We start from the raw sequence: 26,959 nt of genomic DNA, 5'->3' as shown, positions 1-26,959 counted from the left end.
GGAGACTCTATGTAAGTCTGGACTAACTGATGTCCAATCTCTTATGTGATCTAGCCCCCAGAACTTCTGGAAGGAAGCTGTTCCCAAGGAATTAATCTTAACTTGAAGGAGACTTTTAAAATCTTCTCACCAGCAAAAAACTGCAGCCACCGCTTTAACAGCATGGAGCACCAGTGGACTCAAAATTTGCGGGGAGGGGGGGAGGAACATGGAGCAGCAGCTGACATGCTTCAGCCTAATAGCCTCTCTGCTTCCACATCATGGAGGAAACCAAACAGCCGGACTTGCTCCCAGCCTCTCCTCCGACCTGACCCCAACTCACCTTCCAGGTGCTGTTTCGACCGTGGGAAGAGCACAAAAACCACTTAGCTCGCAACTTTCCTCCTATGAGTGATCCGGAAGTAGTTCCTCTCCTCCAATCCTTTCTAGCAAGGCTGTACTCGATGGTTTTAACTCCTTTAAGATGAACTGCATATGCCTATTAGGAGCTTTTTATTAACTGATGTGTGACCATCATCTCCCGATAGGAGGTTTTTAGATCACGCTTGCTTTGTCTTTGCTAAGGCGTTTTGCAAGATGTTTTCACTGATTAAATGCTCTCAAGTCGTTTTCAACTCCTAGAAACCTTCCTTTGCAACTGATCCATGTGAAATAGTGAAATGTGACACTACAGTCCTTAGCTTGTGAAGAATAGCTATGTGCTAAAGTTTTATGAAGTTCTTGCAGAATTACATATAGTTGGAAGAGATCAACTCTCCAAGCATGAGACCCTACACTAGGGTGAAAAAGTTGTGTGGTCACATGGTTGTAACATGGCGTATCATGACTTTCCCCCCTTCACTAAACTGGGGGTGGGGCCAGTGTGTGATGATCTGTCCCCCTGGTCACAGGTTTGACACCCCTGTGGCCTATACTATTCCAGATAAATGACTGTCCAATCTCCTCTAAAAACTCACCAGGGATGGAGCACCCACAACAGTGGTGGGATTCAAAATGTTTTACTACCAGTTGGTTTGGTGGATGTGGCTTTGTGGTAGTGGCTGGGAAAGGAAACTGTAATATCCCCATTTTCTCTCAATCAGCTGGGACTCGGGAGGCAGAGAATAGGTGGGGGTGTGCCCATTCAGAGGTAGTATTTACCGGTTCTCCAAACTACTCAAAAGTTCTGCTACTGGGTCTCTAGAACTGGTCAGAACCTGCTGAATACCATCTCTGACCCACAATTTCTGGGGGAAAGACATTTCCACTGATTAATTGTTCTCACCGAAAGGAAATTTCTCCTTGATTCTAGATTTGATTTCTTTTTGATACGTTATCCCTCTGTTATTTCTTGTCCTGCTTTCAGGCGCATTGGACAATAGATCCACCACCCTTTTTTCTGTGTCCCTCAGATATTGAAAGGATGCTATGATGGCATCTCTAGTCCTTCTCTATGTTAGACTGGACATATCCAGTTCCTGCAATAGTTCATTGTAGAATAGTTTAGTAGAAATTAAGAAATCAAGCACAATTCATAGCAGCATCAGAATTGTATTCACAGATGACCTGGTATATATAGTTTGAAAAAGAATTAAAAGAATGCTTGTTATTTATAACAGAATAACAAAGTTGGAAGGGACCTTGGAATTCTTCTAGTCCAGTGATGGAGAACCTTTTCCTTACGCTGTGCCAAAATTGCGTGTGCGTACCTACACCAATTCAATCTTCCCCACCCACCTGTGCATACGCGGGGAACCCGCTCCCTGCGCATGTGTGCACAACCAAACATTCCCGAGCCTCCGGAAGCTTTCCTGAAGCCTGGGGAGGGCGAAAATGGCCTCCCCCGACCCTACGGAAGGCCAGAAATCAGCTGGCGGGTGCGTGCATGTATGCCACAGCTGACAGTGTGCCAGCTAATATGGCTCCGCATGCCACCTGTGGCATGAGTGCCATAGGTTCGCCAGAACGGTTTTAGTCCAAACCCCTGCTTAGGCAGGAAAACCTATACCACTTCAGACAAATGGTTATCCAATTTCTTCTCAAAAACTTCCAGTGCTGGAGCATTTACAAGTTCTGGAGGCAAATTGTTCCACTGATTAATTGTTCTAACTGGCAAGAGACTTCTCTTTTACAAATCCTTTTCAAGATTTAAAAGGAACCATGGATTTAGGATTGCATTTACAAACATCAAGTGAATTGGAATTGAAGTGCTTTGTAGACAGTATTTGGGCTGATGATGTACAAGAGACAAAGTCAATGTCAGCATTGCTTATAATATGAACAAACACACTAACTAGTTGGAAATCTAGAAAACAGATTTCAGATGCCATTTCCACAGGTGCAACACAATTCGTAGCATTATCAGAATTGCCCTCAGAGATGACATGGTATGTAGAGTTAGTAAAGGATTTGGATAGTGAAGTGAAAGGAGCTATGCCAGTATTTGAAGATACAACATGCATACAAATGGCAACAGGTGGGAGTACAAACCAGAAGGAAGAGTGTTGACATAATTCAATGGCAGAGAAGCAATGAAAGAAAAAGTAATAGACATAATTTATTGTCCACCAGAAAATAATTTAGCTGAACTCGTGACAGAACCATTAAAACCTCCTATATGAGGCAATCTGTGCTGTAAAGGTGCAAAGGGGGAGTTTCTCATTTTCCCCGCTTTCTTCTTCTTCTGTGTGCTCTGTATGCTATTTGGATTTACCTCAGGATGCCCCTGTGTTCCTGACTTTTTTGTTTGCTATAAATATGTTAAATATATTTATTTATATATAAAACTACAAAATTGTTTTCAGTATCTCTGATTTCATTTGGGAACTTGCTGCATAATTCCCTGACAGAGGACTGTCTTTATTACACCCAGAGAAAAAAAGCCATTTGCAGTGGATGCCATTTGCCGGAAGCATCACAGGGAGGGAAATATCTGTTGTGATTTGTAGCTGGGGGATCAACCAGAAGGATGTGAAGGATGGTGGTGAGAAAACATTTGTGCTGTGGGAGATCCCCTTCCTCTGGGACCGATGGAGGAGTTTGGGATTATGAGCGCACCCAAATGAATCCCTTTATGAGCCTAAACTCTTCCCAAGAAGCTCCCAAGGGCAGCACAGCCACTTCTTAAAAGCCCCCTCGCCGTGGTTTAGAAAATGCAGGTTTATTTGGAGACAGCTGAAGGAAATGTGGCTCCTACAGAATTGGAGTTAACAGACTTGATATGTGATAAACTGGGCTTCCTTAAGACTGAGGAATGGACCTACTATGGTATATCTAACTGGAAAACAATTTGTAAAATGGATCGACCAAGCGGTTTTATAATTTTGGGGAATAAGACACAACTGTTGGCTTATTGTTCTGAACTGAAATCTTAAGAAAAAGTTGTATTAATATCAATTAATAAATCAATATTAATTAATAATATTAATTAATAATATTAATATTAAGAATCAAACAAAGATATTTCACCCTGGATAAATCAGAGACAATGATTCCGGTGATTTACAGTAAATAAGAAGCGATTCTAAACTTTATACAAATTAAATGGAAAAGTAGATTGTTAACAAAGTGCTTTGATGTTTAACTTTGTTGTTGGTTCACCTGTTAATTACATTGCCTTTACATATTGTATATAGATGACTGTCGAATTGGTTGTAAATAAGAGGTTTATAAATTTTGGGCCTGCTTCACAAGGGGAAGAAACTAATATTGCTCCAATAGATTTAAGAATATTCAAGTGGGCGGGTAATATAAGTAAATCTGCTTCTGTCTTTTTTAATGCGTTTTCTTTCTTTTTAAAAGTTTTGTCTATCCTTGTTTTCCTTTTGAAAAAAAATCTTTCTTTTTTTGGAGTTTGCACTGTATATTAATTTTCTGAAGAAAATAAAACTTTTCTTTTTTTAAAAAAAAAGTCCCTTTACCACAAGTATGCTTATGGGTCTACCATGTAACTATTTTCTAAACTGCCTCTAAATTCATGGAATAATAGCATCATGGGGCTGGTTGTATCTTGTTGACCAGAACTGGACACACTATTCTAGGTGTGCTGTCTCCAGAACAATGTAAATCAACTCTATCATTTCTTCTCATCTAGACTCTATGCCTCTGCTGATGTAGCATAGGACTGCATTGGCTTTATTTTTCAGTAGCAGCACAACATTGGCAGAAGTGGTACCTGTCTATTTCTCATGTGGCCCAAGGATACATGCCCTGCCCTTTTGGAGATCTCCCGGAGGCAGCTGCCATTTCCAGTGCACCCACAATTCCTTAACACAGTTTACAAAGTGTTAAGGTAGCAAAACAGAACACTTTGTCCCAGTCCCATATGACAGTGACCAAGAAGCAGCCACCATTTTGACACAGAGGCAGACATGGCAAAATGGTGGCTGCTTCCACAACTCCACCGCATGGCTCAGGCATGAATCCCAGGAACAGTCAAATTAACGGCTGCTTCCACAACACATGCAGCGCATGCGTGTCTTACCCTCCTTCACCAACATGAAGTTCAGTGATCTTCAAAAAGGATGGAGGAGGAGGAGGTTGTGATACCGGGTGGGTTGGTAGTAGGCCCTAATGATTGCAGGGATCTAGTGGCAGTAGGAAAATGCCTGTGGGACACTGTAGGGAGGGAAAGGCCTGTGAGGACCCAAAAGTTGGGGTAGTGGAGGTTAGACCTCCAAGAGATTACTACAACCCTGAGGTAATCACTGTTCTGCTTAATGACGTGAACATTTCTTTATCATCTTCATCAGGGAGAGGAAAAGATGGGAATAGTTAAGCAAGGCAATCTCGTTTAATAACCATTACAACATGCAACCATAATTGGCAGGTCCCATTACAATTGTATCTAGAGGACTACTTGTATGGTGGCGGGGGAATTCTGGGGCTCAAAATCTAGAGGACACCCAGGTAGAAGATGGAAAGTCCACTTCTGGAAATTGCATAATCAATATACAGAAAAGACCATCCAAACACCTTTTTGAGGAATTCCATTACTTCTGCAAAAATGAAATATCCAGAAACTTCTGCTGATAACCAGAAACAGGTGGTTAGGCCTTTTCCATTTTTCTCTCTCTCCACCTACAAGCCTAATAATGAGACATGTTTGAGTAAAAACAATGACTCCAGCATTAAAATAGTCAATTTCTAACATTTCTAATGAGGGATGAGAAATGAAACGCAATTCTTCTCTAAACTCATCAACGTTTCATTCATATGGATTTCCTTTTAGGAAATAAGGGACGATTTATACCTAAAGATCACCAGACAGGGCATTTGAAGGATTTCTCTCCTGTGTGAGTTGTCAGGTGTTTCACCAGGTGGCAAGTCTGACTAAACATTCCCACAATTAGGATACTCAAAGGGTTTCCCTCCTGTATGAGTCCTCTGATGATACACCAGGTCAGAATTCTGAGTGAAACAATTCCCACAATCAGGACATTCCAAGGGTTTCTATCCTGTGTGAGTTCTCTGATGACTTACAAGGTTGGAATTGTGACTAAAACATTTCCCACACTCAACTCATGCAAAAGGTTTCTCCCCTGTGTGAGTCCTCTGATGTTTCAGCAGGTTGGAATTCTGACTAAATCTTTTCCCACAATCAGGACATTCAAAGGGTTTCTCTCCTGTGTGAGTCCTCTGGTGAATCACCAGGCAGGAATTCTGACTGAAACCTTTCTCACAAACAGGACATTCAAAGGGTTTCTCTCCTGTGTGAGTCCTCTGATGATTCACCAGGCAGGAATTTTGACTGAAACCTTTCCCACAATCAGGACATTCAAAGGGCTTCTCTCCTGTGTGAGTCCTCTGGTGTTTTACTAGGACAGAATTCTGACTGAAACTTTTCCCACAAAGAGGACATTCAAAGGGTTTCTCTCCTGTGTGAGTCCTCTGGTGAATCATCAAATGGGAATTCTGACTGAAAGTTTTCCCACAAAGAGGACATTCAAAGGGTTTCTCTCCTGTGTGAGTCCTCTGGTGAATCATCAAATGGGAATTATGACTGAAACCTTTCCCACAATCAGGACATTCAAAGGGTTTCTCTCCTGTGTGAGTCCTCTGGTGAATCACCAGGAAGGAATTCCGACTGAAACTTTTCTCACAAACAGGACATTCAAAGGGTTTCTCTCCTGTGTGAGTCCTCTGATGATTCACCAGGCAGGAATTCTGACTGAAACCTTTCCCACAATCAGGACATTCAAAGGGTTTCTCTCCTGTGTGAGTCCTCTGGTGTTTTACTAGGACAGAATTCTGACTGAAACTTTTCCCACAAAGAGGACATTCAAAAGGTTTCTCTCCTGTGTGAGTCGTCTGGTGAATCATCAAATGGGAATTCTGACTGAAACTTTTCCCACAAAGAGGACATTCAAAGGGTTTCTCTCCTGTGTGAGTCCTCTGGTGAATCATCAAATGGGAATTATGACTGAAACCTTTCCCACAATCAGGACATTCAAAGGGTTTCTCTCCTGTGTGAGTCCTCTGGTGTTTTACTAGGTCAGAATTCTGACTGAAACCTTTCCCACAAAGAGGACATTCAAAGGGTTTCTCTCCTGTGTGAGTTCTCATGTGCCTCATCAGGTGGGAATTCTGGTTGAAACTTTTCCCACAATCAGGACATTCAAAGGGTTTCTCTCCTGTGTGAGTTCTCTGGTGTCTCATGAGGTGGGAATTTCCGATGAAACATTTCCCACAATCAGGACAGTCATATGGCTTCTCACCTGTGTGAGTTCTCAGGTGTCTCACCAGGCGGAAATTCTGGCTGAAACTTTTCCCACAATCAGGACATTCAAAGGGTTTCTCACCTGTGTGAGTTCTCAGGTGTCTCATCAGGTGGGAATTTCCATTGAAACGTTTCCCACAATCAGGACATTCAAACGGTTTCTCTCCTGGGTGAGTTCTCAGGTGCCTCATCAGATGGGAATTCTGACTGAAACTTTTCCCACAATAAGGACATTCAAAGGGTTTCTCTCCTGTGTGAGTTCTCAGGTGTCTCATCAGTTGGGAATTATGGCTGAAACGTTTCCCACAATCAGGACATTCAAAGAGTTTCTCTCCTGTGTGAGTTCTCAGGTGTCTCATCAGGTCAGAATTTCCAATGAAACATTTCCCACAATCAGGACAGTCATACGGCTTCTCACCTGTGTGAGTCCTCTGGTGTATCAGCAAATTGCTGTTTTCGCTAAAGCATTTACCACATTGGGAGCACTTGTAGGGCATCTCTCCTGTGTGGGTCCCTCCGTGAACCAGAAAGGAGCAGGTCTGACAAAAGCTTTAGTATAGCTGTTCTCCAGAGTGGATTCCCCCCCGCATAATCACTTATGATTTGAAGTCTGCTTTCCTCAAAACAGGCACATCTATGGAGCTTTTTCGCCACTGATATTTTTGAGAAGATGAAAAATGTGTGTGTGTCCTTGTTTTGTGGTACTTTGATTTAAGCACTTTTCTTCCCCTAAGGGCAAGGCCTGCATTACTGTCTGCCCTATGTGACTATCCATTTTCCTCCTCACTGACTTCCAGATATTTCCCTTTTTTTCCAAAATGGAAAAATAAGCTCCTTTCACCTTTTTGTGTGATGTATGTTTGAGTGCCGCTTACTATACTATTTCCAGCTCAAAATCTCTTCTTGATTTCCTTTCCTTTGTCTTTCACCTACTGGGGAAGGAGAAGAATTGTGTGGTTTTTCTGAAGGAAATGGGAGAGTATTTCTATTTCTGCCTCCATTTGCTTTGCTTTTCAATGTTGCTTCTTATTCTCGGTAGTCCAATGTCGTATTATCTTTGTCTGTAAGATTCAAATGAAAATGTAGCTTTTATTGTTTGCAAAAGGGTTGCAGAAGATGGGAAAAAAGAAGAATAGATTACAATGAAAAAGCAAGCATGCCACAATACTAGAATAATCTCTTACATTAATTGTGACTCATTTGACAACTGGGATCCAAGTTCCATTAGGCATTCAATCGTGAAATTCACTTGTTGAATTGGGTCAGTCACAAATTCTTAGCCCTGCAAAGGGTTATTATCAAATACAGTTTTGAAAACAACAAAGTACACCCACTTTCTTAGTGTAGTAATGAAGAGGCTAAATAGCCACTCAGTATTGCTAATCAAGTTCTCTTGATCAATTATCATCAGCAAGCGTGACTGCATCTATAAAAGCCGAAGTTGTAGGAGTTTGCTGGTCTCTGGCATTGAGGTTGCCTACACTGTATTCAGAAAGTATTCAGATCCCCTTCATTTGTCAATTTTGTTATGCTGCAGCCTGATTCTACAGTTGTTGAAATTTGTTTTTTTCTCATTAATGTACACTCAGTTGACCATAATGACAAAATGAAAAAGAAGTACTGAGTGTAGATTAATGAGAAAAAAAATGATTTTCAACAACTGTAGAATCAGGCTGCTGTATAACAAAAATGACAAAAGTGAAGGGGCCTCTTACTTTTTGAATGAACTGTATGTGAATTCTCCAACACTGGAAGTTTTAAAGAAGAGATTAGACAACCATTTGCCTGAAATGTTATAGGTTTCCCACCTGAGCAAAGGGTTGGACCAGAAGACTTCCAAGGTCCCCTTCAACTCTGTTATTCTGTTATCTGGGGAGGATTATAAGACTATTTTGAAAAAATTAAACTCCGTCATTCTACATTCTACATTCATAAGTGAAAAACATTCAAGAAGTGGAAGTGGAAGTCCCAGCAAATTCACCTCAAGTTCAGAAGGTGCAACGCTCAGAGAAATTACCGTATTTTTCAGAATATAATACGCACCAAGGTTTTAAAGAGGCAAATTTTAAAAAAAGTTTTTGCACCCTGCAGACCTTCCAAAACCGGCCTGTTTTTCGTCAAAATGGGCCCACATATCGTCAAAAAAAGAGGCATGTATGACCTTTAGGAGGCTTGTACAGTGGTCCTGGGGGCTGCCCCCCAAAAAACGAGCAAAACCCGGCCTGTTTTTTGGAGCTTCCTAAAGGCTATGCACGGACATTTTGGTGAAGGGGGTGATGATCTGGGCTTGTTTTGCAGACATGGGACCTGGACACCTTGCACTATTTGAGTCTACTATGACCTCCTCTCTATTTTAAAGCATTCTAGAGTCAAATGTGAGGCCATCTGTCCAACAGCTGAAGCTTGGCTGACATTGGATTAAGTAACAGGAAATCGTGGGATCATTTTCATCCCAAGCTCACCAGCAAATCTACAGCAGAATGGCTGAAAAAGGAAAGAATCAAGGTGTTGCAATTGCAGCCAAAGTCCAGACCTCAACCCGATTGAAATGCTGGATCTCAAGAGAGCTGGGCATAAACAAATGGCTACAAACTTCAATGAACTGAAACAATGTTGTAAAGAAGAGAGGACCAAAATTCCTCCACAGTGATGTTACAGACTGATAAAGTCATACAGAAAACAATTATTTCGTTAATATTGCTAAAGTTCGCTCTACAAGATGTTCAATCACAAGATGTTACTTTTTCACACAAGGCTTCTCTATTTTGGCTTTCATTATGTAGAATAAATGGTAGCATGATATGTCAAGCAGTATTGTTCATCTGAGGTTGTGTTTACCTACCTTTGAGAATTGCTAAGGACCGGATGATTTTTACTGTATTCTGATATGTAAAACCATACAACTCAAAGAGGGTGTACTTTCTTTTCCACATGCCTGCATATCTGGAAGTGCTGTGGATAGATTATCCAGTTGCAGATATATGGATAAAGGTAAACGTTCCCCTCGCACTTATGTGCTAGTTGTTTCGGACTCTAGGGGGCGGTGCTCATCTCCGTTTCAAAGCCTAAGAGCCAGGGTTGTCCAAAGACATCTCCGTGGTCATGTGGCCGGCATGACTAAACGCCGAAGGGGCACGGAACGCTGTTACCTTCTCACCAAAGGTGGTTCCTATTTTTCTACTTGCATTTTTTACATGTTTCCGAACTGCTAGGTTGGCAGAAGCTGGGACAAGTAACGGGAGCTCACTCTGTTACGTGGTGCTATGGATTCGAACTGCCGAATTGCCGACTTTTTTGATCGATAATGTCTTGAGCTGCATAAAGAGAGAAGTCCAAATACATGGACCTATAAATGTATGTATGCGGAAAATCAAAGTGTTTTCAACCTAAAAAATATCCTAAAATGGTTACAGTCCCACATTTCTGAGTTAATTTTAGCAATGTGGGGGCTTTAACTCATGAAGTGATGCCTAAAGTCTCTGAAAGATTTGAAACACCACTTTTGCCTATTAAACAAATCCTTGTGGGTTGTTAAAGGGAATTAAACATAACTTGAAACTTGCAATATTCCCATTGATTTTGCTAGGTGGGAAGTTCACTAATGACTGTGGGATGCTGCAACCATCATCCAGGTGCAACAGTTAGTAATATCTCAATTGGTGCAACTCCTTTCCCTGCATCTTCCTACCCACAGGAAGTTCTGAAGCGCGGTGACTGAATGTGGTAGCATGACCACACATTTGTGTAAAACAATACAATAATACAATAGTAGAGTTGGAAGGGACCTTGGAGGTCTTCTAGTCCAACCCCCTGCCTAGGCAGGAAACCCTATACCGTTTCAGACAAATAGCTATCCAACATCTTCTTAAAGACTTCCAGTGTTGGGGCATTCACAACTTCTGGAGGCAAGCTGTTCCACTGATTAATTGTTCTCACTGTCAGGAAATTTCTCCTCAGTTCTAAGTTGCTTCTCTCCTTGATTAGTTTCCACCCATTGCTTCTTGTTCTACCCTCAGGTGCTTTGGAGAATAGTTTGACTCCCTCTTCTTTGTGGCAACCTCTGAGATATTGGAACAATGCTATCATGTCTCCCCTAGTCCTTCTTTCTCTTAAGCTAAACATACCCAGTTCCTGCAACCGTTCTTCATATGTTTTAGTCTCCAGTCCCCTAATCATCTTTGTTGCTCTTCTCTGCACTCTTTCTAGAGTCTCCACATCTTTTTTACATCGTGGCGACCAGAACTGAATGCAGTATTCCAAGTGTGGCCTTACCAAGGCATTATAAAGTGGTATTAACACTTCACATGATCTTGATTCTATCCCTCTGTTGATGCAGCCTAGAACTGTGTTGGCTTTTTTGGCAGCTGCTGCACACTGCTGGCTCATATTTAAATGGCTGTCCACTAGGACTCCAAGATCCCTTTCACAGTTACTACTACTGAGCAAGGTATCACCTATACTGTACCTGTGCATTCCGTTTTTGTTGCCTAAATGTAGAACCTTACTCTTTTCACCATTGAATTTCATTTTATTAGATAGTGCCCAATGTTCAAGTTTGTCAAGATCCTTCTGTATCTTAAGCCTATCTTCTGGAGTGTTGGCTATTCCTGCCAGCTTGGTATCATCTGCAAATTTGATGAGTTCCCCATTTATTCCCTCATCCAAATCATTGATGAAGATGTTGAAGAGTACTGGGCCTAAAACAGAGCCTTGGGGTACTCCACTGCATACTTCCCTCCATGTAGATGCAGTTCCATTGAGGACTACACGTTGAGTGCAGTTGGTCAGCCAGTTACGAATCCATCTGGTGGTGATGCTGTCTAACCCACATTCTTCTACTTTATCTAGTAGTAGGTTATGGTCTACCTTATCAAAAGCCTTACTGAAGTCCAAGTAAACTATATCAACGGCATTCCTCTGGTCCACTAATTTTGTCACTTTATCAAAAAATGAATGAACAAGATGAATGTTTACTCTTACAATGCCATTGTAACTTTGGAGGCTCAGGGAACAAGTGGTTAAGTGAGGGCCACATATGCAACTAAATGCCCCCAAAGTCCAAAAAAGCTTTTTTGTTTTTACAAAGGGCTGGATTAAGCACAGTTGAACCTGCTTAATGTACGGATGGTGCACCAATAGGAAATATTGTGCTTGTGCTTGGCTACACTTGGAAGTAAGAAAGCAGATACAGATCAGTCCAATATTGTTGCCAAGAAAACAGCAAGTCTATAACAGAATAAGAGAGCTGGAAGGGACCTTGGAGGTCTTCTACTGCAATCCTCTGCTCAGGCAGGAAACTCTATGTAAGTCTGGACTAACTGATGTCCAATCTCTTCTTTAAGACCTTACGTGATCTAGTCCCCAGAACTTCTGGAGGGAAGCCGTTCGCAAGGAATCAACCTTAACTTGAAAGAGACTTTTTAAATCTTCCCACCAGCAGAAAATTGCAGCCAGCGGTTTAACAGCATGGAGCACCCGTGGACTCAAAATTTGGAGAAATAACATGTAGCAGCAGCTGACATGCTTCAGCCTAATTGCCTCTCTGCCAAAGAGCCCCGCTTGCTGTTAGCCCAAGTCTCTCCTCCGACCTGACCTCAACTCACCTTCCAGATGTTGCTTTGACCCTGGGAAGAGCACAAAAGCCACTTAGCATGCCCCTTTCCTCCCATGAGCGGTCCGGAAGTAGTTCCTCTCCTTCCATCCTTTCTAGCAATGTTGTACTCGATGGTATTAACTCCTTTAAACTCAACTACATATGCCTATTAAGGGCTTTCTAGTCACTGATATATGACTGCCATTTCCCAATAGGGGGCAAAAGAGCACACTTGCTTTGTCTTTGCTAAGGCGGTTTGCATGGATGTTTTCACTGATTAAATGCTATCAAGTCATTTTCAACTGCTAGAAACCTTCCTTTGCAACTGATCCATGTTAAATAGTGAAATGTGGCACTAAATGGTTTGTGAAGAGCTAAGTGCTGAGTGCTAAAGTTTTATGAAGTTCTTACAGAATTACATAAAGTTGGAGGAATCCAACTGTCTAAGGAGACCCTATACCATTCCAGACTCCTCTTAAAATCCCCCATTGAGGGAGCATCCAAAACTTCTAGAGGCAAAGCATTTCCACGGATTGTTCTCACTGAATTTCCCTTCCTCCTGGATTCTAGATTTGATTTCTTTTTGATAAGTCTCCCTCTGTTACTTGTCCTACTCTCAGGCCCATTTGGACAATTGGTCCATCCCCTTTACTTGTGTCAGCCCCTCAAATATTGAAAAAAAAATGCTATGATGCCAAGTCCTTTGTGTTAGACTAGACCAGTGTTTCCCAACCTTGGCGACTTTAAGTCCTGTGGACTTCAACTCCCATAGCTGGCTGGGGGATTCTGGGAGTTGAAGTCCACAGGACTTAAAGTCGCCAAGGTTGGGAAACACTGGACTAGACATATCTAGTTTCTGCAATAGTGCATGGCAGAAGTACAAGAAGAAGGGTTTGTTCTAAGTAAAAAGAAGAAAATACAACAATTGTTAAAAATATATGGAAAGTTGTGAAAGTATGCAAACACCCAAGATCCCAGGATAAACGGAGGCCAAAAACGGGACACGCAGAGGTCACAAAACGGCTGGTGGGTGGAGGTCAGCAGGTGGACAGCGCTTCGGCAATATTTGTTCCGTAGGATGCACATTTCCATCCACTTTTGGGAGACAAAAAAAGTGTGTCGTATGTTTGTTTGTTTGTTTATTGCATTTATATGCCACTCTTCTCCCAAAGGACTCAGGGCGGCGTACAACATAAAAAAGAAAAACACATATTACAAAAGTTAAAAAAGGAAATTAAATAAAGTATGCAAAAACAAACCCAATTAATATTAACAATAAAAAATTAAAAATGAGATTAAAATTGACAATAAAATTAATCATTTATTTTATTCTGTTCAGGCCAGGCCGGCTTGCTGGAAAAGCCAACTTTTTAGGGCGGGTCGGAAGGACCGGAGGTCGGGGATTATGCAAAGCTCCGGGGGCTTCATTCCAGAGGGAAGGCGCTCCCACAGAGAAGGCTCTCCCCCTGGGGGTTGCTAGCCGACACTGTCTTGCCGACGGTACCCTGAGGAGTCCAACTCTGTGGGATCGCACTGGACGGTGGGAGGCTACTAGTGGCAGTAGGTGGTCTCGCAGGTACCCTGGGCCGAAAAATACGGTTAGTAGAAATCTAGAAAGTGGATTTCAGTTGCCATTTCCACAGCTGGAGCAAAATTCTTAGCATTATCAGAAAGGTGCTCAGAGATTACATGGTAATATAATTAGTAAAAGAATTAAAAGAATGCTTGTAGAATAGAATAGAATAGAATAGAATAGAATAGAATAGAATAGAATAACCAGAGTTGGAAGAGACCTTGGAGGTCTTCTAATTCAAACCCCTGCTTAGGCAGGAAACCCTACAACACTTCAGACAAATGGTTATCCAATTTCTTCTTAAAAACGTCCAGTGTTGGAGCATTTACAAGTTCTGGAGGCAAGTTGTTCCACTGTTTAATTGTTCTGTCAGGAAATTTCTCCTTAGTTCTAGAAACCCCTTTCTAGATTTAAAGGGAACCATGGATTTAGGATTGCATTTACATCCATCAAGTGAATTGGGATTGAAGTGCTTTGTAGACCGTATTTGGGCTGATGATGTACAAGAGACAAAGTCAGTGTCAGGATTTCTTATAATATGAACAAACACACTAGCTAGTACAAACCAGAAGGAAGAGTGTGACATTTGTGCTGTGGGAGGAAAACATTTGTGCTGTGGGAGATCCCCTTCCTCTGGGACCGATGGAGGAGTTTGGGATTATGAGCTCACACAAATGGCTCTGTGAGCCTCAGCTCTTCCCAAGAAGCTTCCATAGGGAGCACAGACACTTCTTAAAAGCCCCCTCGCCATGGTTTAGAAAATGCAGGATGGTTGGGAGACAACTGAAGGAAATGTGGCCCCTACAGAATTGGAGTTAACAGACTCAGTGTGTGATGAACTGAGCTTTCTTAAGAAGACTGAGGAATGGACCTACTATGGTATATCTAACTTGAAAAAAAATTGGAAAATGGATCAACCAAGTGATTTTATGATTTGCGGGAATAAGACACAACTGTTGGCTTATTGTTCTCAACTTAAATTTTAAGAATTTTTTAATTAATAAATAATAATTAATATACAAATTAAACGGAATAGTAGATTGTTAACGTGTTTTAATGTTTAACTTTGTTGTTTGTTCATCTGCTAATTACATTGCCTTTACATATTGTATATCAATGAACATCAATTTTTTTGTAAATAAAAGTAGAGGTTTATAAATTTTGGGCCTGCTTCACAAGGGGAGGAAACTAATATTGCTCCAATAGATTTATGAATATTCAAGGTTTTTTTAAATATAAATATGTTTTTGTCTTTTTAAATGCACAGTTCTTTTTAAATGTTTTGTCTATCCTTGTTTTGCTTTTTTTTTAAAGGGTTGAGTTTGTACTGTATATTAATTTTCTGAAGAAAATAATTTTTTTTAAAAAGTCCCTTTGCCACAATTATGTTTATGGGCCTACTATGTACCTATTTTCTAAACTTCCTCTAAATTCATAGAATCCTAACATCCTGGGGCAGGTTCTGTTGTTGTGACCAGAATTGGAAGCAGTGGCGTAGCGTGGGTTGTCAGCACCCGGGGCAAGGCAAGTAATTTGCGCCCCCTAACCCATGGATTTTAGCACTTGAGTCTCTTCCACTAGATTAGTTAAAGAAACCCTTACCCCCTAAGCACATGTATTGTTTGTTATGAAAATACTGATGTAATTAAAGTAAAATGCATCTAAATACAAGTTTATTTCATGGTATATAAAGTTTGTTAAAAAGTAACCAAATGAATAGACATGGTTCTAATTTCTCAAAAAGTTCTTCATCTCATACAGACTCTCTCACACAAACCACTGAAAAATTCAGGACATTGAATAATTTATTTTCTTTACTTCAGAAGTTTTGATGAATCAGTGTGTGATCAAAGAGGTTAACCTTTTATATATGCTTTAATCTTCAAACGATTTAGAAAATAAAATAGCACGTTGAGTCCATAGTGATTTAACTTCTGGAGGGAGAATTAGTTCAACCCCAATGCCTAATATCAGGTGTGGGTGACAAGCTGATTAATCAATTCCTGCCATAATCAATGGATCAACACTTGTTTGATCCAAAAAAAAGCTGACCTTGTACTTGCAGGAAAAAAAGGAAGAATATACCTATAGGTTTCTTCTTCACCTCATATGCTCTTTAATGTTCTCTGTCTTAAATTTCATTTTTGCTTTTCTCCCTTTGCTTCTAGTTTGCCTTTCATAGTTTTTTTTTCATCTCCAGTTTGATGTTCTTCATTTTTCCACACCTATGAACTTTTTTTTCAGTTTCAGAACTTTACATTTACAGCTTACAAAGAAAACATTACATAAAAATTGACTAGAATTCATAACTTATATTAAAACAATGACTAAAATGTAATTTATTGTACCCACAATGAAAAACCTAGGCATCCTAGAGATGTATTATATCAGGGGTCCCCAAACTTGGTAACATTAAGACTTGTGGAAGTTTGAAGACCTCTGTATTATATATTCCTTTCTTCAATGTGGTCCTGCCTCCACTCAAGTTGTCCTTCTCTTCTTTTTCCTTGCCCTTTCAGCTAGTCCTTTCCTCTTTGCTAGAGGAAGATCTTAATTTTAATCAAGATCTGTAAGAGCAGAACAAGGAATATAAAATTCTATTTTTAGAAAAGCAGCTTCAGGTGGATTTAAATTTTGCAGACCATTTCAAAATATCAGCAAAATGCAATAAGAAAAAAAATATGGGGGGAAAAAAAACCACCCAGCAATTAAGTCCAAAAAGGATCCCTTATTCTCCTGTATAAAAGTCACCATCTTTGATATCAAATTCATTTCTCTTATTCCCAAATACTTGCTCAAGGAAACTGAGTCCTCCCCTGAAAAATCCAGGCCCCAGAATAATTTATCTTATTTACTTTGGAAGTTATGATAGAAACAGTGTGCGTGATCAAAGAAGATAAGCTTTATTTATTGATTTATTGTAATGTTTTGCAAAATAAAAGACTCTTGAGTCCCTAAGCTCCAGTTTACGGATGGATAATTAGTTCAAGCCCTCAGCTAGGCTGTATCTCCACCTGATTTACATCTTAAAGGCCAGGCCTGAAGGACCATTGTTTCTTACCACGCTGCACTTCTGCACCCAGTGGCGTAGCGTGGGGGGTGCAGGGGGGGCCGGCCGCACCGGGCGCAACATCTGGGGGGGGGGCGCTCACAGTCGCATCTCTCTGCCCCTGCCTGGCTCACTCTCTCTCTCTCACTGCAGTGCTGACTGTGCGAATCCGATCCGAGCCGCCGGGTCGCCGCCCACTGTGGAGGGGGGGTGGTGCCAGGCGTGCGATGCGGTGCGGAGAGAGAGCGAGGGACTATCTGGGGGAGGGACAGTACAGCGTCCGCCCAGCGCAGCGCTGAGCGCGGGAGAGAACCACACCAGGGCTTAGGGGGTAAGGGTTTCTTTAACTAATCTAGTGGAAGAGACTCGAGTGCTAAAATCCACGGGTTAGGGGGCGCAAATTACTTGCCTTGCCCCGGGTGCTGACAACCCACGCTACGCCACTGTCTGCACCTATGGGAGAAGAATGGCTATCGATGCACGGTCCCCAGGGAACATTTCCTCGGAGATGGCAATCTCCAAGGCTGCCGAAAGAAAATTCGGGGCTTCGTGTGAAATGGCTGCGAACCAATTCTGAACCAGAAGGACGCTCGTAAAATACAAAACGCGTACAGGGCAAGGAAAGCGAGGACTCAGAATGGCATAAGTGGGGACAAGAAAGGAAAGCAGCAGCGATGCACTCAAATAAAGCAAGGGCGCCAGCAGCGTGGAGGGAAGGGTGGGGGACACAATTGCCCGGTCTTATCGGTGCTCCCGGGGAAGAAGGAAAGATGGGGCAGGTGAAGAGGGATCTACCTCCTTCTTCTTCTGGCTTCCCCCGAACTGGAAACAAAGGAGGAAGAGGAGGCAGCTCCCCGCAGACAGGTGCAGCCTTAAGAGCCGTAGCGATGCCATGGCTTCCCAACAGCGCCCTTCAATACCTCCCGTCTACCTGCTAGCGGCCGTTATCCACGCCACTTTCCCGGCCCGAATTGGGCCGGGTGGCGGCCAATCCAAAAGCAAGCTCCTAGGCAAAGCGTTCTGGGAAATGTAGTCTCCCTCTCGTTATCCCTCAACACGCCGCCTTTCTCCCTTCAAGAGAGAAGAGCTTTTTATTTGATGATCTGTATTATGAGAGGATGCATGAATACCACCACCACCCCCTCCACAGTGGGCGGCGACCCGGCGGCTCGGATCGGATTCGCACAGCCAGCACTGCAGTGAGAGTGAGTGAGCCAGGCAGGGGCAGAGAGCTGCGAGTGTGAGCGCGCCCCCCCAGATGTTGCGGCCGGTGCGGCCGGCCCCCCCTGCACCCCCCACACTACGCCACTGATTGGAAGTACTATTCTAGGTCTGTCACCAGCACAGTGTAAAGCAACTGCATTGAAGGGGAATAGTAATAAGGATACAAACTTGTTGGTTTTAGTAGAAACATTTGTTTTCTGTAAGTTATAGAAGCTGTTCTTCCTACCTACCTCTTTGATGTCGGAGTCAAAGTGCTCCATCCTATGTCATTGTTTGTTTATTTGTCTCTGATACCTGCCTTTGGAGAATTTGCTTCCATCTGAATGGAATCTGATATTTTGGAGTGTTGACTCAAACTGCCTCTTTTTGGATGGCTTGTTTTATTTTTTGAAGCTGTTCTTCCTCCCTCCCTCTTTTACGCCTGAGTGCATTTTTAAATGCTTGTGAGTCATGGTGCCCCACCCTACGATATTTTGTTTGTTTGCAACACAAGTTGCTGTCCTATTTGGAATTACAGAGATGAGTTAGAAATTACAATATGTAGAAAGTCCTCTGGGATGGCAATCGTTGCATCCTCTGTGCCTGCCACGTCTCATAATAAGCCTGCAAATATCATGGTCCTCCAAACTATCCCTGCTAAATATGCACCCCTCATTCATCATGATAGAAAGAATTCTATCTTTTGAAAAAAGAGAGAAAAATGAAGGAAACAAAAATTAAAAAAAGAAATGAGTATTGTCACATTAAGTAGAAACTTGATATTTAATAGACATTGGTCCTATTGTAATATGAATATGTGTTGTGCTGCTGTAAAGGTGTTTTCCTTGTGAACATTTGGTTATTGGACATTTGTGACACATGGGCCTCTGCGAAAGCATGTGCCTGTGGTCAGTTGTATCCTTCAGGCATTGGGATCTGGATCCTTCATGGCTGCTTTTACATCTTCTACAAATGCCATCTCTGTTTCCTACAGGAATTGCCAGGTAACTCAAACTGCCCCAGCAATCCTCTAACCTTTCGTGCTGTTAAAAAGCCAATCAGCAATCACAAAAGATAAATCTGTCTGATGTAAATCTAAGTTAGGATATATGACTGAGTTTTGCAATGTAGTTAGATTATATGACTAAAGTAATTATAATACGAAGAACTTTGGCGTAAAAGTAAGAGAAGGAGTTTGAGACATTGTGACAAGTAAAAAGTGGGGAGATAAATGGATAGTCCCCGATAAATGCCAAATGTTGATTTTGAACACCAGGGGAGTCGTGGGGTGGTTAAGTTAGGATGTGATTTGTTTTTGAAAATTTCTGGATGCTGTGAATTGTGACAAATATGTGAAATTTACTCATTTTACTGCAAAAGCGCTTCAATCGTTGAGGCAGTGGGAATGTCATGTTCCATGAAATTTACATCGTCTGCCTTCTGAAATAATGTTTGGATTTCCACACTTGGACAGAATGAGGAAATTCCACAATGTGAGACTAAAGATATGTCTATAAAGAACTGTATACTTGGCTCCTCTTCTTTACCTCAGAAACAAAGGACTGCTAGCTCAAACCATATTGGAATTGGCTGCTGGTGATTGGGTCCTGATGAAGCCTGACGTGGGGGAAAAACCTAGCCAAGCCTGGGACCGACCCTACCAAGCCCTGCTAACCACTGAAGCAGCAGCCCAAACGGGAGACAAAGGGCAAATCACTACACCCGTGGAAAGTGGTTCCTGGAGAAGACCTACTAAGAATGAACATTTCCAAAAACTGATGTAGTCTGGCCTGAGTGGTGGCCTCTTCCATTCCACCTGAAGATCCTAAAATCAGCTGTACAACTTTGCACTCTACAGATTGTGTTGATTTTGTGATTGTAACTGTATCACTGAATATTACTGTTAAACTGATACACACCTGTGGGGAGTCGTGTCACACTGTAATTGTGATTGCTCACATATAAACTTCATATACATTGGGGCATTGAATCAGATCAACCTGACTTGAACACAGTAGTTCTAAGAAAGAGTGAAATCATAATCCCTGAAAATATAAGATGTAGTGATGTAATGCAAACATAAGTGTGAAAAATCATACATTCCTAGCAAAGGTGTTTTATTCACTTACTGTCACTTTGCTGTCTGGAATTAACCTGACACAACCTAGTAACTCACTTGTAAATATAATTAGACTGAGTGGGTTATGCATTGATGTGGTAACTCTTAATTAGCATGCTGCAGATGGCTTATAAGGTTTGCCTATGTGCCTAGCCGATTGTATGAAACATGTGCATACGCTGAATAGAATTATAAGGTTACAGCCAATGCTTGCAATAATAACTAATGCAACTGCTAGTGCCCTAACCTTTATAACAACAATATCCCAGAATACATTTGCTTTTCATGATTTGTTAGCAAAAGGATAATCTGTGGAAAATTTATCTCACAAATTTTGTTCCCAAAATTGATGACCAGGAAAAAAGCCATACAGGAAGAAAACTGCCAAAGTTTTCCACACGTCCCAGCGCAGGCCTGAACTGTGGTAGTTGACTTCACCTGATTCGGAAATATCTTCACGACAATGGAAAGCATTCCATTTTTTTAAAATAAAAGGGTGGAATGAAGGGGAATAGTAATAAGGATACAAACTTGTTGATTTTTGTGGAAACATTTGTTTTCTGTATTTGTAACCTATATGCTTGCATGCTGTAAGTGCCTTTTGTTCCCTGCAACTGACTTCCCGTGGCCGTTTTTAGGGTCTGTAGAATATCTGGAACCCACCACTCGTTCTTCCCTACATATCCTTGGCAACAACTGACCATCATGTCTTTAAACTTTGATCAAAGACTAAATGATGACTGTTATTCAAGCCTCCGTTTAAGTCTCATGTTTGGCTTATTGTGACTTGGATGTATTCTCGAACTTTTATGGGTCTAAACGTATTATCAAACCTTACAGTATCATTTCTTCTTATCTACACTCTATGCCTCTGCTGATGCAGCCTAGGACTGCATTGGCTTTTTCTTCAGTAGCAGCACAATATTGGCAGAAGTGGTACCTGTCCATTTCTCATGTGGCCCAAGCATACATGCCCTGCCCTTTTGGAGATCTCCCGGAGGCAGCCGCCATTTCCAGTGCACCCACAATTGTATCTAGAGGACTACTTCTATGGTGGCTGGGGAATTCTGGGGCTCAAAATCTACAGGACACCCAGGTAGAAGATGGAAAGTCCACCTCTGGAAATTGCATAATCAATATACAGAAAAGACCATCCAAACACCTTTTTGAGGAATTCCATTACTTCTGCAAAAATGAAATATCCAGAAACTTCTGCTGATAACTAGAAACAGGTGGTTAGGCCTTTTCCATTTTTCTCTCTCTCCACCTACAAGCCTAATCATGAGACATGTTTGAGTAAAAACAATGACTCCAGCATTAAAATAGTCAATTTCTAATATTTCTAATGAGGGATGAGAAATGAAATGCAATTCTTCTCTAAACTCATCAACGTTTCATTCATATGGATTTCCTTTTAGGAAATAACAGACAATTTATACCTGAAGATTGTGCAGACAGGTCATTTAAATGATTTCTCTCCTGTGTAAGTCGTCCAGAGTTTCACCAGGTGGCAAGTCTGACTAAAACATTCCCATAATTAGGATACTCAAAGAGGTTTCCTCCTGTCTGACTGCTCTGATGATTCACCAGGTCAGAATTCTGAGTGAAACAATTCCCACAATCAGGACATTCCAAGGGTTTCTATCCTGTGTGAGTTCTCTGATGTGTTACAAGGTTGGAATTGTGACTAAAACATTTCCCACACTCAACACATGCAAAAGGTTTCTCCCCTGTGTGAGTCCTCTGATGTTTCAGCAGGTTGGAATTCTGACTAAATCTTTTCCCACAATCAGGACATTCAAAGGGTTTCTCTCCTGTGTGAGTCCTCTGATGATTCACCAGGCAGGAATTCTGACTGAAACCTTTCCCACAATCAGGACATTCAAAGGGTTTCTCTCCTGTGTGAGTCCTCTGGTGAATCACCAAATGGGAATTCCGACTGAAACTTTTCCCACAAACAGGACATTCAAAGGGTTTCTCTCCTGTGTGAGTCCTCTGATGATCCACCAAGCAGGAATTCTGACTGAAACCTTTCCCACAAACAGGACATTCAAAGGGTTTCTCTCCTGTGTGAGTCCTCTGGTGAATCATCAAAAGGGAATTATGACTGAAACCTTTCCCACAATCAGGACATTCAAAGGGTTTCTCTCCTGTGTGAGTCCTCTGGTGAATCATCAAATGGGAATTCTGACTGAAACTTTTCCCACATAGATGACATTCAAAGGGTTTCTCTCCTGTGTGAGTCCTCTGGTGCATCATCAAAAGGGAATTCTGACTGAAACTTTTCCCACAAAGAGGACATTCAAAGGGTTTCTCTCCTGTGTGAGTCCTCTGGTGAATCATTAAATGGGAATTCTGACTGAAACTTTTCCCACAAAGAGGACATTGAAAGGGTTTCTCTCCTGTGTGAGTCCTCTGGTGAATCATCAAATGGGAATTATGACTGAAACCTTTCCCACAATGAGGACATTCAAAGGGTTTCTCTCCTCTGTGAGTCCTCTGGTGTTTTACTAGGTCAGAATTCTGAATGAAACCTTTCCCACAAAGAGGACATTCAAAGGGTTTCTCTCCTGTGTGAGTTCTCATGTGCCTCATCAGGTGGGAATTCTGGCTGAAACTTTTCCCACAATCAGGACATTCAAAGGGTTTCTCTCCTGTGTGAGTTCTCAGGTGTGTCATCAGTTGGGAATTTCCAATGAAACATTTCCCACAATCAGGACAGTCATACGGCTTCTCACCTGTGTGAGTTTTCAGGTGTCTCATCAGGTGGTAATTCCGGCTGAAACTTTTCCCACAATCAGGACATTCAAAGAGGTTCTCTCCTGTGTGAGTTCTCAGGTGTCTCATCAGGTGGGAATTTCCAATGAAACATTTCCCACAATCAGGACATTCAAATGGTTTCTCTCCTGGGTGAGTTCGCAGGTGCGTCATCAGGTGGGAATTCTGACTGAAACTTTTCCCACAATAAGGACATTCAAAGGGTTTCTCTCCTGTGTGAGTTCTCAGGTGCCTCATCAGGTGGGAATTCTGACTGAAACTTTTCCCACAATCAGGACATTCAAAGCGTTTCTCTCTTGTGTGAGTTCTCAGGTGTATCAGCAAATTGCTGTTTTCGCTAAAGCATTTACCACATTGGGAGCAATTGTAGGGCATCTCTCCTGTGTGGGTCCCTCCGTGAACCAAAAAGAAGCAGGTCTGACAAACGCTTTAGTATAGCTGGTCTCCAGAGTGGATTCTCCCCTGCATAATCACTTATGATTTGAAGTCTGCTTTCCTCAAAACAGGCACATCTATGGAGCTTTTTCGCCACTGATATTTTTGAGAAGATGGAAAATGTGTGCGTGTCCTTGTTTTGTGGTACTTTGATTTAAGCACTTTCCTTCCCCTAAGGGCAAGTCCTGCATTACTGTCTGCCCTATGTGACTATCTATTTGACCTTTTCCTCCTCACTGACTTCCAGATATTTCCCTTTTTTTCCTAAATGGAAAAATAAGCTCATTTCACCTTTTTGTGTGATGTATGTTTGAGTGCCACTTACTCTACTATTTCCAGCTCAAAATCTCTGCTTGATTTCCTTTCCTTTGTCTTTCACCTACTGGGGAAGAAGAAGAATTGTGTGGTTTTTCTCAAGGAAATGGAGAGTATTTCTATTTCTGCCTCCATTTGCTTTGCTTTTCAATGTTGCTTCTTATTCTCGGTAGTCCAATGTCGTCTTATAGGCTTCATCTTTGTCTGTAAAATTCAAATGAAAATGTAGCTTTTATTGTTTGCAAAGATGTGAAAAAAGAAGAATAGATTACAATGAAAAAGCAAACATGCCACAATACTAGAATAATCTCTTACATTAATTGTGACTCATTTGACAACTGGGATCCAAGTTCCATTATGCATTCAATCGTGAAATTCACTTGTTGACTTGGGTCAGTCACAAATTCTTAGCCCTGCAAAGGGTTATCATCAAATACAGTTTTGAAAACAACAAAGTACCCCCACTTTCTTCCATTGTTATGGAGAGGCTAAATAGCCACTCAGTGTTGCTAATCAAGTTCTCTTGATCAATTATCATCAGCAAGCGTGACTGCATCTATAAAAGCCGAAGTTGTAGGAATTTGCTGGTCTCTGGAATTGAGGTTGCCTACAGTGTATTCAGAAAGTATTCAGACCCCCTTCATTTTGTCAATTTTGTTTTGCTGCAGCCTGATTCTACAGTTGTTGAAATTTGTTTTTTTCTCATTAATGTACACTCAGTTGACCATAATGACGAAATAAAAAAGAAGTACTGAGTGTAGATTAATGAGAAAAAATGAATTTCAACAACTGTAGAATCAGGCTGCTATATAAGAAAAATGACAAAAGTGAAGGGGCCTCTTACTTTTTGAATGAACTGTATGTGAATTCTCCAACACTGGAAGTTTTAAAGAAGAGATTAGACAACCATTTGCCTGAAATGTTATAGGTTTCCCACCTGAGCAAAGGGTTGGACCAGAAGACTTCCAAGGTCCCCTTCAACTCTGTTATTCTGTTATCTGGGAAGGATTCTAAGACTATTTTGAAAAAATTAAACTTCTTGTGGGAATCAGTGGAGACCAAGCCACCATATACCATGTTGATCACATTCTACTTCAAAGTTTCCATTCAGCCAAACAATCTTAGAATTAAAACCAGGTTTATTAAACTGTTGCCTTCCTCAGCACTAGAGTGATATGTGGCATATGATCTATGTTTTATCATTTTAGTTGTTTCTTTGTTATGCTTATATCCTCGTGAGCTTAAGACTGTGTTCAGTTTCCCCGCACAATGGCAAATCTGTGAGGTAGAGTGACTAGCTCAATGCTAAAAAAGAAGCTGAAAGAAAAAAGAACTGATCTGGTCATTCTACATTCCACATTCATAAGTGGAAAACATTCAAGAAGTGGAAGTGGAAGTCCCAGAAAATTCACCTCGAGTTCAGAAGGTGCAACGCTCAGAGAAATTACCGTATTTTTCAGAATATAATACGCACCAAGATTTTACAGAGGCAAATTTAAAAAAAAGTTTTTGCACCCTGCAAACCTTCCAAAACCGGCTTGTTTTTCGTGAAAATGGGCCCATTTATCGTCAAAAAAAGAGGCATGCATAGCCTTTAGGAGGCTTGTACAGTGTTCCTGGGGGCTGCCCCCCCAAAAACGAGCAAAAAACGGTCTGGAGCACTCTGGAAGCCTCCAAAGGTAATGCACAGCCATTTTGGTGAAGGGGGCGGGGTTTCGGGAGGCCAGAAACGTTGTATTAAGTGTATAAGATGCACCCAGATTTTAATGTTGGAGATGCGGGTGTCTAGATGCTACCTTTTTTCATGTATGGTGGACTTGCAACAAGGTTAAAGCTTTTTGGATAAAAATATGGTGGGTTATGCAGAATGTATTTAAGAAAAGAATACATTTCACTCCGCAAATGTTTTTACTGGATATAGCTAAGGATTTCTCCAAAGGGGAAATAAAATTGGCTTTGCATATGGTTACAGCAGCTAGGTTGTTGATTGCGCAACATTGGAAAAAAGATTTTTTACCGACAATTGATCAATGGATTCAGAAGGTGGCGGGGTTCGCCGAAATGGCAAAAATTTCAGCTTTTTTAAAAGCTCAGAAACAGGAGGATTATACACAGGAATGGGCAAAATGGATTGATTATATAGAGAATAAATACCAGACTAGGAGTTATTATGTAGCCTTTAGGTAAGAATGCTTAGATTGATAGATGATCAGAGTAAATAATATACGGGATGTTTGGAATTGTTAGAGTGGTATACAGCGGAAGTCAGGGGGGTGGGTTTCTGTGGGAGGTGGGGGAGGGTTAGGGTGGAGGGCGGGGCATTATATTTGTATGAATAAATTAGAAGATGGGATTAATGAAACAATATTTTAGGAGAAATTTATATTAAGAGTTATATATGTTAAATTAGCTTAGAAGATGGGATTAATGTGTTATTATTAATCTAAGAGAAATTCATATTGTGTTTGTTGGGAGGAGAGGGGATACAATATGAGTAATTTACTTTAAGATGGGGGGAGGGGAGGGGGCAAAGTATTTGGTATAATATTTGAATGTGAATTTTTGCGGGGGGGGGTTGGGGGCGGTATAGCATTTGTATGAGATTTACAATGTATGGTGGGGGGGTGAAAAGGGGGAAAATCTGTTTGTACAAAACTCTTTTAATAAAAAAAAAAAAGGATTGATAGCAAAAAAAAAAAAAAGATGCACCCCGATTTTAACCCTCTTTTTGGAGGGAAAAAGGTTCGTCTTATACTCCGAAAAATACGGTACAATAAATCCAAGCATTACATTAGAAGTTCTACAGGCCTCATTTAGCATATTAAGTGTTAAAGTTCATGACAGTACAATCAGAAAAAGACTGAACGAGTATGGTTCGTTTGGAAAAGTTACCAGGAGAAAGCCTCTCCTTTCTAAGATGACACAGCAGCACAACAAAGTTGCAAAGTTACATCTGAACAAATAACAAGACTTCTGGCACACTGTCCTTTGGAGAGACGAAATCAAAGTGGAGATGTTTGGCCATAATTCAGTCCCCATTTGATGAAACCCAAACACAGCATTTCAGCACAAACAGCTCATACGGACCGTCAAGCACAGTAATGGAGAGGTGATGATTTGGGCTTGTTTTGCAGCCATGGGACCTGGACACCTTGCACTATTTGAGTCTCCTATGACCTCCTCTCTATTTTAAAGTA

The 26,959-nt window shown here is 41.3% G+C and overlaps 2 protein-coding genes across 12 annotated transcripts in view; both read right to left on the bottom strand.

The window, feature by feature from the left end:
* The window catches only part of LOC309384246 (uncharacterized protein), a 198,933-nt gene that overhangs the window by 24,821 nt on the left and 147,153 nt on the right, over positions 1 to 26,959 (bottom strand). The window lies entirely within an intron of this gene.
* The window catches only part of LOC309384287 (uncharacterized protein), a 101,928-nt gene that overhangs the window by 10,094 nt on the left and 64,875 nt on the right, over positions 1 to 26,959 (bottom strand). Inside the window, exons 1-3 of one of the 6 annotated variants that reach the window (XM_081937605.1) lie at positions 12,301 to 12,342; positions 9,540 to 10,011; positions 7,882 to 7,979 (exon numbers count right to left, since the gene is read on the bottom strand). The exons of 1 other annotated variant lie outside the window; for it this stretch is intronic. The gene's annotated coding sequence lies outside the window, so the exon portion shown is untranslated. 4 more of the 6 variants (XM_081937603.1, XM_081937607.1, XM_081937602.1 and 1 more) reach the window with 4 other exon arrangements.

The sequence above is a fragment of the Natrix helvetica genome (genome assembly GCF_964273705.1).
Source record: "Natrix helvetica genome assembly, chromosome: 1".
NCBI classification, from domain to species: domain Eukaryota; kingdom Metazoa; phylum Chordata; class Lepidosauria; order Squamata; family Natricidae; genus Natrix; species Natrix helvetica.
The sequence above is the reverse complement of the archived record's forward strand: the minus strand, read 5'-3'. Positions and strand labels throughout refer to the sequence as shown.